At 32.3% G+C, this 12,550-nt stretch overlaps 1 protein-coding gene and 1 long non-coding RNA gene across 7 annotated transcripts in view; one reads left to right on the forward strand and one right to left on the reverse strand.

The window, feature by feature from the left end:
• Positions 1 to 12,550, reverse strand: part of LOC105836137 — a 285,642-nt gene that overhangs the window by 209,430 nt on the left and 63,662 nt on the right. For 5 of the 6 annotated variants that reach the window (XR_004962301.1, XR_004962298.1, XR_004962299.1 and 2 more), the window contains exon 2: positions 3,722 to 3,766. The gene's annotated coding sequence lies outside the window, so the exon portion shown is untranslated. Of the gene's footprint in view, positions 1 to 3,721; positions 3,767 to 4,049; positions 4,163 to 12,550 lie in introns of those variants that run through there. The other variant, XM_036283186.1, reaches the window with a different exon arrangement.
• Positions 4,312 to 7,226, forward strand: LOC118644525. Its single transcript, XR_004962302.1, has 2 exons — positions 4,312 to 5,466; positions 7,162 to 7,226. It is a non-coding gene; the product is annotated as an uncharacterized LOC118644525 (long non-coding RNA).

Raw genomic sequence — 12,550 nt, forward strand, 5'->3', positions numbered from 1 at the left:
AATTGTAGAAAAAAGTATGTCTGATAAAATTTGAAATAATGTACGAATTATAGTTCAACAAAGAATTATAATAGTATTTGTCACTTTCTGTAGTTTTTTGAATACCGTGGATACGGATTTAGTTTTTAAATTGCTCTATCACAATTTTGAGAAATTTGCAGATAAAATTGCAAAAAAAGCTATTTTCATATTTTGTCATATTATAAATACGATATGTAATGCTGAAGAAGATTTATTGCAATCAAAATTAAGTATGCCGTAGGATTTTCAATCCTCGAAAGAAATTTTTGGTATCGAATAAAATATTCATGGTTAAATATAAAATATCTACTGTAAAAAAAAAATTAAATCATTGACAATATATCAAATATCTTTTAACTAAATTTCTTAAAACTTAAGAATTTTTTAGATCACTGAATACTAATACAATATTAAAATTGACAAATTTAATTCAAAATAAAAAATAGATTTAAAATAAAAATATAGTAAACGTTAAAATTCAAAAAATTTCCAAAATTGTATAAAAATATATATTAAGTATATATATTAAAATCTTTTCTGATATTAAATGTGAATCTAATGCTAAAATTCAAAATTAATAATATAGCCAATTAAAAAAATTAAATGTTTGAATTTTAGCAAAAAATCATATATAGATTTTCTGCTCATATATCCCATATTTAAGATATAAATATAATATTTTAACTATATTAACTATATTAAACAAAAAATTTCTTTTGGGGGTTGAAAGTCTTAATAATAAACTTGTTTATTGCAATAAAACCTAGCATGCCACATACTATAGTTACACTCATATTATATGATAAACGTAAAAATAGACATTTCTGCAACTTTAATTGCAAATCTCAGAATTGTAACCTGCTGACATATTATGGAACTGTTCGGGATAGGATTTCAATCGAAATTATTCAATTATTCCCTAGATTTCTATTACATGTTTTCTAGAGAAAACAGAATAATTCCGATCAGTATCTATTTCGAACAGTTCCATAATATATGTAATGTTAAAGTAATTTAGAAATGGGATTTGTATCCAGCATATAAAAAACTATTGAATCATTATAGTGTTAAAAAGTCCATTTTTGTTTGTGTTATTGATGTACACATTAAAAGTTCTTTCGTCCTATATTATAAATTTTAGGTAGTATAACGAAAAAATTTTATTATATTCTTATATAGAAATAAATAATGTCTCAGTGCCTTTAATACGTTTGCAAAATTTTATAATGTGTTTTAAATTACGATTTATTTTTTCAATTTGCTCTCCGAGTAAAATGTAATCGTAGAGGAAGATATCTACTCATCACTTCTCGTATTCTGATGCATCAACCAAATTGCGAAAAATATGTCTATCATTTTAACACATTAATATTTAACTGAGAATCGCATAAACTCACATGCATATATGCATTAAAATGCATTAGGCGAGAAAGAAATTTTGGACTGCAACGATATTTCTCGCAGCTCACATTTACGCCGCAATTAATGGAATTACACACAGAAGTTTCATCTCGGCTTTAAGCGCCAGACGTTCATGCTGCACATGCAGGCGGTCATTATCCGGCGGGATTAAACCGTCCGTCGTTACTGTACGAATTAATCGGTTAAGCGGGATAACGTCTGTACGTATTAATGCGTACGGAATTCGTTACGAATAATATCCAACTATTTTCTTTCGTGACTACCGGCAGCAGCGCCACCGCTAATAATCAATTAATTACGCAACGTATTCGATTATATATTTCATTCTGTAACACATTATATACGATGTACATTATAATTAACAATTATAAATTTCAAATGGTTATTCAGAGGGCAAATGCATGCGCACGCATGCGTGGATGCATGTATTGATATCTATACGTGTATAGTATACATGTAATTAACTAAGCATTCACACAAAGCTCATAATAAATGGTGACGTAATTATTGTGTGATCGGCTTTTCAGAATAGCTAACGGATTACAACATCACAGATTACATGACTCTCTCAGCACTCTCTTTTCTATCCTTATCGTTACTATCGATTGCTGACTATTTCTGACCAACCAGTACAAGAGCTGGAAATTATACTGCGCGAGATCACACGAACCCGAGAGAGAAAGAGAGAGAGAGAGAAGGGGGGGAGAAAGAGGGAGGGAGAAGGGAAAAGAGAGAGAAGGCTGTAAAATATATAAGCATAATGTACCTAGTGCGATTTACACGCGAATACAGCGCGTGTGGGAAGTCGGATAACACGAAAATGGCGGGCATCGACATCGCGGATTTTGCTGTGAACAATCACATGGGCTCTGATCAAAACGTGCGACATTCGTTTTCCATGTATTGGAACGAGCCAATCAGGCTGATGAGGCAAGCAATGTACAAACGCATGCGTGCCATGTATACAGAATGTTCAACTTATTTCTGTGAAAGATATGCGAGAAACTAATTACAATTAACATGGATTTCAATTAACATTAGACACAAATTAAATTTCTCTTTTCTTGAATATATAAGTATGTATATTAAAATATTAAATAATTCTTACTATTCACAATTAAGTTCTCCAGATAGCAAAATAAACATAATGAATTGCAAAGTAATAACAAATATATTAATTATAAATATATATAGTAAATATAACAACTTGTTAGAAATGGTATTAGATAAAATTTAAACATCAGATTTTGTATGCTATTACATATAAAATACACAGAATATATCAGACTACTTGCTGTAAAGACGCTTGATACATACCGATCAACAAATAAATGTATATGCAAATATATTCTTAAAGTACCAGAAATTTTATTTAAATTCAAACATTTTCGTTAAGTTCCTATTCAGTATTTAAATAATAATCTGGTATTTCTTTATTTTTGCTCAAAACCGTGACATCAAAAAAAAGTTAACACAAAAATTATTTGTCTTTAAAAGATTTATTCAACGATACTATACTGGACTTATGTATCCCTATATATTTAAAAGTTCAGACTTGATTTCAAAATCAAGATTTAATTACTTACTTACATTGGATAGTTCGAATAAACGCGCGCGCGCGCTTTGGTAATATTGGTAATTTAAAATTTAAATTATTAGCTTTTCCTATTTTCGAAGAGTTTCTATTCAAAACGGTAAAATATAATCGACGAGATAAATCGATATTGCAACAATAGAATATCAAAATAAAAAAAGACAAATACTTGCCGTTGTGCCCTCTTTTGTATTTTGGAATGATTGTTGCGAATCAACTATCGTTAGCGAATTGCACGTATGCATACAAAACTAGAATAGAAAAAGTGCGGAAAAAAAGAAAAAAATTCGTAAATAGGGAACTCATTGCAATAGTTCGTAACAGTTAACAATACAGCATCTTGAGTTTCAATACAATCACGTACAATCACTACAATAAAAATATTATATAAAGATTACGATTTCAAAAAAAAAAAAATTATTTATATATGTCTTAAATACATATTTTAATCCTAGCACAGTAATTACAAAACAATACTATTGATTTTTTAATTTTTTCCAATTCTTTCTAAAACCCATTCTTCTTTCGAAAAGTGGCTAATTTAGATTTAGCGAGCAAACTGTAATAATACTATAGCCAAATAATTTTGTTATAATACTACAATCAGATAATTTTGATATAATAGTACTACAATCATATAATTTTGATTTCAATGACGTAATTTCATATTAATTCATTACTCACCATAATGATGTCGAATGAAGCTGCAAGATGAGGCCGTGAGTCAATCTGAAAACAAATTTAAATAAGTTTGCTTATATTATTGTCAAAGGTAAACAAAATAAGTTTTTGCAGCATTTCAAATGAATCGATGATAATATTTAATAAAAATGAAAGATTTTGTCGCTAATATTCATCCAATTATTTAATGGCAGATTTGTAGTTAATAATATTAATATTAATATTAATTAAAATTTATCGGCACGCTCTTGCTATTACGCAATGACGCTAAAATATCATAAATAAGTGGTTGCGAAGAGAATACGAGAGATGAATAAACATAAATGTTTACCAATCAGTGCACAGCTGTCGCAATTATTCCATTGTATCGAGCACACACACATCCGAGTCCACGAATCGATGGGCGAAAAAAACGACTAATTATAGTCATTCGGACTAATTACGAACGGGAAGACTTACTGTATCGCGCGGCTCGCGTTTCGAAACAAACGAGCGAGGCGAAAACGAAACGCAACGATTGTTTGCCTCCGGCGCTCCACCAACGTTCGTTACGCCGTTCTCTCGCTTTCGATACGTTTCCGGACATGAAAAATTCGAATCGCATCAACTTGATACCAAAGCGCCGCCGGTAACGTCACCGCGCGATCCCGGCCGGACCTCGAGCGGGAACTGCGGGAAGCGGAAGCCTGGCGTTCGAGAGGCGATCTGACAGTCGTGGAACAACAACAAACACCACTTAATTGCTACTACCGCCTAATTGACATCATCGATGCGCGGCGCCTCGGTAAGCGAAACGATGAAACACCCGGATGAACAGCGCGCCAATAACTACGGCGCCGGTCGACTCTCGAGATTGTCGCGGCAACCGACGCGGCGTCGGTTAGCGAGATGTTACGCGCGATCGCACACGCTTACCCTCTAACCTACACGACGACGATCGACGCTGTGATTTGACGCGCCACGACGTTCGCCCGCAGTTCGCCGTGTCGCTTGCCTCGTCGCTCCTGACACGCGTTGGGTCTGCGTGGAGCCCGAGCTCCGATCGGGTGAAGTGGCGAACGTTGAACGCGGGTTTTGCCGTCGTCTCGCGACGAAACGCGACGAAACGCGACTGGCGACGAGACGTCAGTGACGTCACGAGACATCGACGAGGGGTAGCGAGGCGTGGCGAAGTGAGACGAGAGTGACCGACAACAACTTGCCGAAGGTGACACCGTGCGAGTCGGACGAAAAACCGCTCGCGGCCCCGCGTCGCGTGCAAGTGTATCGTAATAAGAATCGCGACAACCGCCTACGTGTTGCGCGCTCAACGTAGCGCTCGCTCGGGACATAATAACCGATCACCGCCGCGTGTCTTAATGCGATTAATACATCAAACGCGCTCGGCTGTTCGAACGATGTTCTCGATGCTCAATTAGGCACACGATGCATCCCTCACGGCGGTGAGTGACGGCGCGATGCGATGCGATGCGATGCGATGGTGATGCGCCGCTCACGTTCCCGTCCATCGGATAATTAATCTCATTTCGCTCGGTAATCGTTAATTTTCTTTTTACTCCCTCTGTTGTTTTTGCACGCGGTGCGTAACAGTGCGAACGGCGACGATTATAAATGGTGAATTGGCTTTTTCGACGAATGCCGCGGATTTGGCAAAACGCATTTCGCTACGTATTATAGGTTAATTTCGGATATTTAGAAGCCGAAACGGGAGCACATTCGCGTGGACGAACAAACATTGAGAGTGCAGGGTATGTGAATGTGATTTGTATTAATTTATTATATTTCACGTTGTATTCTCAGGGAGATGATACATCGAGTAATCGTGCTTGCAGAATATTAATTAGATAGCATAAATAACAATGACGGAGTTAATGAACTATGACTGATTCTAACTCGTTTTTGCAATATTTCGTTTACGATTTTATATTTTAATCATGGATTTTTTTTTTAATTTGATTTTTTCGTCGAAACGAGTATAGATGATACAACAATTATTGAAATTACGAAGAAACGCATGTACGTATTTCGTTGTAAATATTAATTGGATATCGTTTAATCGCATTTTACATGCGTTTTGTCAAATCAGAATAATCGATCTATAATAGTCTTGATGGTACTTGAGCGCAAATCAATGGTTTTACCTATAGTAAGATAGAGTCCACTCTGGACGATCTATAATTCACGTCTAACTTCAGGATAGACTGAGTCGTTTGAATTCAAGCCACAGTCCACATCGATTTTACCACATATTGATTTACCATCGATCACCGCGGGTTCTTTTTGCACGTTAAGAACTGAGCGAGACGACGATTGTGGTACTGCATTAATTGCGGTGCGATAAGCTCGTATTTAAATTCATAGGCGAAAAAAATCTCATATCTCTTTCCGTAACTGTGTCCTCAAACTGCCACAATGTAATGTAGACGTGTTTACATAATAATAATTAAAGATAAAATGGATCAATTTTCGTTCCCGGAGAAACAAATAAGAATAATAAGTTTTAATTACTGAATTTTTTAATTGTTGAAACTTAAACAAATTTAATTTTATTGGGAAGGTATTAAAATTAAAAACTGTGAATTTGTTAAATATCTAGTACTATAAATTAATATTAACTTTACGAATGTAATAATTAAAGTCTTGCTACTAAATAAAACATAGTGCTCTCATCTCTAGTTTGTGTTCTACTTGATAAAAGAATTACAAAAATAAACAACTATTTATAAAAAGTTTAAATCTACTTTGTCTAGATTTGTATCTATTGAATAATATGTACTGAGATTTATTTTTTAGAGTAATTATGAAAAGTTTAGAATTACGCAAAAGAGTCAACTGATTTTTATAGAAAAATACTTAATCTCATCATTGGATAATAAAACTGGTTTACAATAATACTAGCTAAAAATTATTTTAAACCAAACAAAATATTTCTTACAGATTTTTGAATGATGAAAACAATGCTGTAAACTGAATTTTACCAGCACGTTTTTTTTTAATATTTAAAGTTTAGAAAAATGGCTTTGTAAAAAATACCTTTTTACGATTTTGAAATTTTGTTATAAACAAAATCAACATTATCTTGAAATTCTGATCAAAAATCATAAATGTACTATTTGTTTTATATAAAATGCATTTTTTCGATATTTTATTTTTTTAAATCGTGTTATAAAGAATTTCGATTAAAGAATTTTGCTAAAAGTAATGAGGTATTTAATTTAGAACGATAAAATAATATATACTTGTAATTTATTGTTGCGACTATTGATATATAAATATTGCAGCTGAGTTATTTTGATACATTATTAAATACTTTATTAAATACTCAATTATTTCAGAAGCCTGATGTGCTGGTGAAAATTGATTTGCGGCAGCGTTTTCAGCATTAGAAAATCTTGTCTAGTTTTCAATATAATTAAAATAATTTTTTTTTTTTTATAAAATAGTGTAACATCTGGGGACTGGAGCTCTTCGACATTTGTCTTTCTACGTTTCTTCGTCGACAAGGTTAAAAAAAGAAGCCAATTACAGAAGAAGAACAAGTCTTGTATATACAATTGTGGCCGTGTCTTTGCAGTCGTGCTGTTAGTGAATCAGCGAAATAACGGAACAATAGATAAATGGCGACAATCCATCCAGATCTAGGTGAGTACGTTTATTTATTTTATATACTAGCGGGATTAATTGTTTGTTTGCGTTCAACGATTTGTCATCATTGCGTCATAACGATTGCACTTTTTGGCAGGCGATTGCCGTATTTTTCATGTTTTCGCAAAAGTATAAAGGCCATTGATTGACTGATTTTATTTTGTCAACGATGCATCAATCTTTTGAAAAAAAAACATGGTAGTTACAGCAGCAAAAATCTATTTGCGGTAGCTAAATTTTAACTGACATTTAGCTATCATGGACAGATTCTTGTTGCTATAATTAATATTCTTTTTCTTATATCTCGCTATTTTTACAATAAATGTAAATTGGCAGTAACTACAGTATTTTAACTATTATTCCAATAGGTTTCTACATACATATATATATGATAGAAATCGTTCTTTTTATTAGTCCGATTTTATTCTATGTATAAGTTATAACGTAAAAATTTTACATCTTGTTATTATTTAGTTTGACTCAAAAATATGTACTAACAGTCTTTATTTGTTAATTTTGTTCCGTTCACAGCGTTTATACATCGTAATTTGTTAATATTCTCTTTAATAATATAAACGAATAATATTATTCATTGCATCTAAAAACCATATCCATAATTAAGTTATTTAAGAAAGGACAACACACTAGATAGAAATAATCAGTCATTATTAACATATCATCGATATTGTAGTTACTATAAATCTTATTACTCGTTGATAGTTTAAAATTTATAGTTTTGCTATAGCGGAAATATCAATAATTTTCAAAGCGATTTAAATGACATTTCGAAGCAAAAGTGAAGACAGGCTCGAAAGGGACGATCGAAGTTCGGCATTTCATTTCAATGAGCACGAAAGGCCGAAGTTTGATGCACGAGCGAGATCAGTCTCCGGATCATAGTTCGGAGTATGAAGAACAAATTCTCCTCGTTTCCTGTCTCTTCTTCTCCCGTCGCGGCGGTTATGGCAATACCTGTTATTGGTATATGATGCTGAAAATATACCCTTCTTTGTCATGTTTTTATTCCTTATTTTTGCGTTATCGATGGCGATGTACACTTATGAAAATATTTTCTTATCACAAGCAGACTTTTTTTTCTTAAAGAGATTTTCAATCATATTCATGTTTTTTTAAAAATATATTTTTATTAAGCCAATCAATCGCTTATTCTAGCTTTCCATTTTATATTACATTATTTTCTATTTTTTTTCTCTACTATTTATTCTTTAGAACTACTTAATGTTTGTTAGGCAATAAACTAATTTAAAAATATTGTAATTATTTGTATTGTTACATTTTATTAAAATCTTTACTATATACATTGCAATAAATTCTATTTTAATATAATTGATAAATTAACATTTAATTTATTAGATTTATTAATAATACTTTTTAAAATAAATTGCAGTGTACTTTTTTGTATTTCTAACAAATAAAATTATTAAACGGTAAGAATCAAATAAGCAAGAGTTGCAAGACTTGACAGAGAAGGGTCCACGGAAAACATTTTTCCATTTCACGTCAACCAAATACCTCACGCACCCTGAAGCCCTATCTTTTTATCCGTACTTTCTTTCATCTGCGACTCGCGAAGCATCCTAGAAAGAATTTAGGGTGCCATACACGTTCGCTTTTCGTTAACCCATAAAATCTCGTAACGTTCGTGGAGGAAATAGCCCGTTACACGAGCTATCATCCCAGGGAAAAAACGTCAAGCTAGTCCCTGTCCATCGGCCAGCACTATGTAATGGATTAACCTATTTTTATGTAATGCGTCACGACGTGTCACGCGTGTCACATTTGCATATCGTATATGTCGCCGCAAGTTTCCCATAGATACGACAGTGCAATCAATCAAATCGTGTTGAATCTCCGGATTTTCCCTGCGAGAACGAAGTATGGATGGCTCGATTTAAAAACGAATTATATTGAAACGCGACGAAAGCATCTCTTCAATTTTTTTTAAATACTCGAAATCCGAAATTTTGTACATTTGAGTATTTCGTTTAATTAATTCTTTCGGCAACATGTTGCTTGTTTTCAAAAGCGCGGTATCCGATATTAGATAATATTTATAACATATACTTATTACATTTTTTATTATCTTTAAGAAAATTACTAAAATAAAGTATATAATAATTAATATTTAATTATTAACAGAATTAAAGAATAATTTAAAATTGATGTGCAATAAAATCGCATGTTCAATGAATTTGCATGTGCTCTTGTTACATTAACGTATATATAATATTTTTGAAATTTATACAAAATATCTTATAATTAAATATTACACGGAGCGAATTTTCTCTTAAAATTTATCCTTAAAATCCGCTAATTGTGGGACAATGTGTGACCTCGAGGAATTTTACTATACTTTTTAGTAAAATTTACTATACTTTTAGTAAATTTTACTAAAAGTATAATTAATTTTATTATACTTTTAGTAAATTTTATAAAAAAGTATAGTAAAATTTCTCGAGGTCGCACATTCTCCCACAATTACCAAATTTTGAGGGTAATTTTAAGAAAAAATTCTCGATCTTTAAGAAATAATAACGACGTTGATTAATTTAAGCCAATTTAATATACGTAAACAGTTATATGCTTATTCTTGCTATCTCAAATAAAATGTATATAACTGAAAAATAGAAATAGGGAAAGAGGTCACTTAGTTAACGACTGTTAGTACTAATTGAATTAAGAGCAATTGAGGGAGAATAGAATGGTGTCGTAGCAGCTCACTGGATGTTTCAATATTTCGCGACGCAAATTTTTTTACGATTCTATATTATATTTTGCACTAGAACGAAGAGAAGGATGGGCTTCGGTAATTAACAGAATTTAAAAGTACCTTTCTTTCGCTTGCCTGCACCATTCACTAGGCAATTATCGGCAAATAAAATTGCGCGATTGGTTAATTTAAAAGCTCTTCGCTCCACTTCTTTTTTTTTGTCTTCTTACATTCAACTGACGATGAAATTTCGATAACGGACGTTCAGCGTGAAAGTAATTTCGTTGTGAGTTCCGCAAGTTTCACTCTTGCGTATGACTAGAAGGTATTTCGTTCAAATTACGCATCATTTAACTAGAGGGCTGCATAATTATCCGCTTACGCTCGCCATTAACGTGATTATACCTTACATGAAAAGATATATCAAGATAATCTGCTATCATCTTTTCATTAATTAAAACCTGCAAATCATTCAGAGAAATTCTACATTAATTAATACGCTGTATATTATTTTTGCATCCGTACTTTTTATCAGTTTTATAATAAATTGCGTGTTTTTTTCCTTAATCTTCCATTGCTCTCGTATGAGACGGACATTCAGTTCACATTTAATTTTTTAATAGTATAGATGTGGCATAAAAGATGATTTTGAAACTTTCTGACTTTTTACTGACAACCTTTTAGATTATATTTATATAGTTATTTCTATCAATTTTGTTTAATATAATTTTTATTAAAGATATTGAAAATGTATACAAATTTGTAATATATACATATATATGTATATAAATTATTCTCTCTTAAATTTTTAAAAGTTATCTTTGTGTCTAGACAGTGTAACATTCTGTGCACTGTATTCCGACAATATATTAGAAATTTATCATGTGCGTGAAAATGCAAATACGAATGACAGCAAATGCGATGGTACCATGCGTGAACCACGTGATATTTCGTTTCTCGTGGGATCTGTATATTTTCCAGTATACGCGCAGCGAAGCGGTGCTTCATACAGCGCAGAGTACACTTCCTATTGTTCTGTTCGCCTCTGCATAATCTGTTTCTCGAAAGACCAGCAGTAATGTCGGTACGTAATGTGGCACTTTCGTATGCAACGCACGGCTGCCACTGTCGCGTCGCGCGCAAGATATTTTCCGGAATTTTCGAGCGAAAGCGGAACGCAGATGAACTTGCGCTCTGATATCGTCGCACCGAGTACCGGCTGCAAGAAAGCTAGCTCTATATTGCACACACAATAATTCGCATTCCAACCGCGGGACAATGTGTCCAGTCAGTTCTCATTCACCGCGATAGCACCGCGATTATCATCGCAAGTCGTGAAAACTCAGCTAACACTTGAAAAATCGGGCGACACGTCCGCGGTATTGTTCTTTTGGAACGCCAAGTCTTCCTTTTATCTACACTTTTTCTGTCCCTTTATTTGGAGTTAGATAGTTTTATACTATTTTACTGGACAATATAGCTGATAAAATTTGTTTAATTTATAGTTGGAAAACAAAACTATCTGAAATTTTATTTATAATATTTTAATGTATAATAATTAAGCAGTTCTGGTTCTACAAAGATTTCCAAAGTTTCTGACATTTATTTACAAAAAAATTGTTAATTAAATAGTAGCAGAGAATTATCAATGCCTATCACTTTGTGAATAGTATTTTTTTAATAGTATTTCTTAAAAATAAAAAACTGAAAATAAAACTTTGAAAATATAAATGTAAACTAGAAAGTATCTTCTATCACAAATAGTATAGCAATTTTTATAACACTGTATCATATTTTGTAATAATTATAATAATAAGTTTTTATTTTTTTAATTATCTAAGTAGATCGTGGTTTTATCATTAATATAGTGCAATATTTAGTTTGAAAGGTGTTGCTTTAGAAAGCTTATGTCAATATTAGCAATTTTCCTCTAATAAAAATTTATAAAAATATAAGATATATTCTTTAAGTTTAATCGATTATAAATTGATCACTAAAAATTTTTATTTCAATTAAACTCTCAATTGATGATGCTTAAAACTTGATTGATGATTAAACAAAAAGAAATTTGAGAAGTAACAATTATACATTTTACATCTACATTCTGAGAAAATTAGTATGAATTTATATCTTTTATTTTTGAAGAATGCAATAAATGCTACGAAACTATATCTTGATCGCTCTGTGGGGCAATCTCCCCTTTCGAAAGTACCACAGCTCCGATGCGGTAGAAGTTTTCATATTTCAGCTTCGAAGGAGTCTCTCCACAATCGAAATAAATTGCGTCCACAAAATGCATTTTCGTTTTGACGGCGGCATTGGCTGAGAGATATTTTCTCGAATACGAAAACTTCTATGATGCCGCTGCAAATGTATTCCTCGTCAGAAATTACATTAGAAAGCATGATATAATTTCCCTGTTGACTTCGGCCAGTTAACCAATGCATTGCATAAAT

This window comes from Monomorium pharaonis, chromosome 2, assembly GCF_013373865.1.
Source record: "Monomorium pharaonis isolate MP-MQ-018 chromosome 2, ASM1337386v2, whole genome shotgun sequence".
Taxonomy (NCBI): Eukaryota; Metazoa; Arthropoda; class Insecta; order Hymenoptera; family Formicidae; genus Monomorium; species Monomorium pharaonis.